The sequence below is a fragment of the Quercus suber genome, unplaced genomic scaffold (genome assembly GCF_002906115.3).
Source record: "Quercus suber isolate HL8 unplaced genomic scaffold, Cork oak 2.0 scaffold_477, whole genome shotgun sequence".
NCBI classification, from domain to species: domain Eukaryota; kingdom Viridiplantae; phylum Streptophyta; class Magnoliopsida; order Fagales; family Fagaceae; genus Quercus; species Quercus suber.
Window position 1 is genome coordinate 32,568 of NW_027069928.1, and position 3,589 is coordinate 36,156.

Here is a 3,589-nt window from a genome sequence, read left to right on the forward strand (position 1 = left end):
CAATTTTTTGTTGTTGTTGTTGTGTTGTTGTTGCCGGAAAATAGCATTTTCCTAACGGAACCAAACACATGAAATTATTTTCCATAACAATTTTCATAATACAACCAAACACTTAAAAATATTTTTCTTTTTCGGAAAATAGCATTTTCAGAAAATAGGTATTTTCCGGAAAATATTTTACGGGAACCAAACGGACCCTAAGAGAAAACAAAAGTGGCGTGAAAGTCAAAGTCACTGAAAAGAAAGAAAAATGTGGTTGTATCCCACCTTCCTCTTTCTCCGTATAATATGGCAAAATATTCATGTGGTTACCACTAGGGACCCACCATACACTGATCGACAAAGACATGGGCCAAGACTCAAAGGCCTAAATTATTTCTCATGGGCTTTGGTTTATGTTAGCCCGCATGCTACAAACCTGCCAGTATTATTTCCTTTGGCATCCGAGTCATGTAAAGATTAACAATCGGCAACCATCTTTGGTCCATGCCACATTCAAGCTTCGAAATATTTCAAAGGTACACTTCTTCGCGCATTAAGAGAGTGAAGCTTCAAGACACGGCCTGGGTCCACTCATCATAGATTTATATTAGGAATATTATTCCTAAAATGCAATCATAGAACACCAAAAAAATTGAGAAAGTTTCATGAAATTAAAGGCACCTAAACCATCCTACAAAGAAATTGAAGTTGCATATGGGCGTGAAAGGCAAGGAGCATTCCAGGTTGGACTTATCATTTGGTTACAACTTGAATTCCTAAGGCTTCAGTATTGCGATATATCTACAAACAAGCTCCATTGACTCACATCATCTCAACAAAAAATAGAGTGTTGGGGTACGCTAATTCCCCAAACTCACAACATTTACAAGCAATGAGAAACATCAACTACCCACACGCATGCCACAAGCGCCATGCGTGCTCGGGGGGCTAATGTTGATACCCATTTTCGCAACACATTTTCTACAAGCCCGATTCAACTAAGCCCGACTTCCTTGTGGGCTCAAATCATGTATTATATTTTATTTTATTCTTTTAAGCATGGCCCAAGCCCATGTGACTTATGGGGGAAATTAAGGAGTATGGTTTGAGGGGTATGGGTCAGGTTTTTTCGGACCTTTTGCATGAGCCCAGACCAAGCGTGCTACCAAGTGGGTAAGAGACACTGGTAGCACCTCAGGTTTATGAAGGAGGTCTTGTACCTAAAATTCACCTCAAAAGAGCTTTTATGCTCTGGGTGACTGTGCCCCTAATTTTTAGCCCAGCTCCATTTTCCACACTAAAACACAACTGACTCTAAGAAAATGATTGAACAGCCTAGCCCACTCAGCCACCCAAATGTAGTTTTCCAAGGCCTGCAAAGACCAAAGACAATAGCCATGAAAGGGAAACAACTTTGTTTCCAAAATCATGCTAAAAGCATGCCAAACTTGATGAGAATCAACAAGCATTGAAGGATCCATTGCATGTTCCAGTTGGGCCTATTACTAAAGTAAGATCCAAGAAGATCAAAGAAGCACTTAATAGGTTGATTCAAGAGATTTGGACTGATTCTAACGCAGGACATTCCAAACTTGGCCCAAAGGAAGATGAAGGCATAATAAATTTAATCCAAGCTATTGAGGGCTAATCTAGCTTAATTGGGCGTGATTTATGGTGTGGATTAATGGCTGATTGATTTTTCAACTCCATATCAGTTAATAGATATTTTTCCTAGTCTGGAGCATCTAATTTTGGACCAGATCTACCTTAATTTTAGGCTTTTATTATTTAGAACGTTTTTAGCTATTTTTTCTATTTTGGATCTGCTAATTTCAGATCAAATCAATTTTTATTTAGGGTTTTATTATTTAGTACTTTTTTTATATATATATTTTCTATTTCCAGTCATGTCTTATAAATAGCATGCACTCATTGTAATAAAGAGAAATTATTGAATAAAAATCAGAAAAGGTGAGGCTTTGCCCTTCTTTTGGTTCTTCAAGAACTGTGAACTTATCAAGGATTCTTCCTTATGGCATTCAAATTTTATACCTTTGGTTCATGATTCAATTATAATCATTGGGTCAAGGTGTTATACTTATACCTTTGGTTCGCGTTTCGATTATAAACGTTGGGTCAGGGTTTCTATCAAAAATTTGAATTTTAGCTTTCTTGGGCAAGTATTCCAATATTTTTGTTGGGTCTCAAAGCGTGTCGATTGAGGTTCGCATCATTTGGTATCAGAGCACAGGTTCTAAAATCAGTTTTCTTTCCCTTTATCTTTTGTTTCCTGTTATCATCTTTCTTGTTCCTTTTGTGTTCTTTATTTCTCGTTCTTATTTTGTGACGTGCACTAGGTTAAAATCGTGCACCAAGCTCCCTGAAAAAAAAAATACTTCAGAAAAGAAATAGAAAAAAAAAAATTTGTTTGTAGTTTCAATTTTCTCAGACCAAAATATTATTTTCTTTTGTCCTCTTCCTTTGATTTAGTGTTTCTATCATATTTTCTTGCCATTGGTATTAGTTTAAATACTACAAGTTGAATTTTTTGATCAAGTTTATTAATTTAAGCAGAATTGAAAAGGAGAAGCTACGAGTGGAAAAAGGCAAGAAAGCGTGAGACTAATATCGGGAAAAAGCCAATTTAAGAGTGAAGCACGAGTGTGAGTGACATAATTTGAGTGTAAACACGTAAGGGAGTGTTGTGAGAAATTATTTCTAACATTTCTTTGTAGTTTCAAAATTATGTCTTCCAGGGGTGAAGCATCAAACAGAGGAGGGGAGGAGTCATCCATCATGTTGCAGGCTATGCAACAACAATTTGAACATATCAACGTGGTGTTTAATGATATTCGGGATTGGATGGATAGGCAAGACGCTGTTATTGCTTCTTTGTGTGAGGAGCGTCCCCAAAGAGCCCCTAATGCTAGAAGGCAAGGAAGGCATGCGCGTGTGGATGATTCTGATGACTACCATAACGATGAGTTTGAAGATGAAGAGGATCAAGCTTCATTGAACAATGAGGGCAAGTTTGCACCAAGGTGAGAAAGGCGTGGTAGAGGTTTCCGAAGAGATCCAAGATAGCAAGATAGGACTGACAGAAGCTTAGGAAACATCAAAATGAAGATATCATCGTTCCAAGGGAAAAATGATCCAAAAGTGTCCTTGGAGTGGGAGAAGAAGGTAGAGTTCATCTTTGAGTGCCACAACTACTCTGAGGAGAAAAAGGTAAAACTAGCTGTGATTGAGTTTACTGACTATGCTATTATATGACGGGATCAACTTGTGATGAATAGAAGGAGAAACTATAAGAGGCCTATTGAGACATGGGAGGAAATGAAGGCCACCATGAGGAGGCAGTTTGTCCCTAGTCACTACTATAGGGACTTGTATCTGAAATTACATAGTCTTACTCAAGGCTATAGGAGCGTGGATGACTATCACAAAGAGATGGAGATTGCCATGATTCGGGCTAATGTAGAGGAGGATAGAGAAGCTACTATGGCAAGATTTTTGAATGGGCTGAAGCGGGACATTGCAAATGTGGTGGAGTTGCAGCACTATGTGGAGTTGGAGGACATGGTGCACATGGCAATAAAGGTGGAAC

The 3,589-nt window shown here is 38.2% G+C and overlaps 1 protein-coding gene across 1 annotated transcript in view; it reads left to right on the forward strand.

Moving 5' to 3' along the window:
* LOC111989643 (senescence-specific cysteine protease SAG39-like) overlaps nucleotides 1-3,589 on the forward strand; it is a 90,332-nt gene that overhangs the window by 8,625 nt on the left and 78,118 nt on the right. The window lies entirely within an intron of this gene.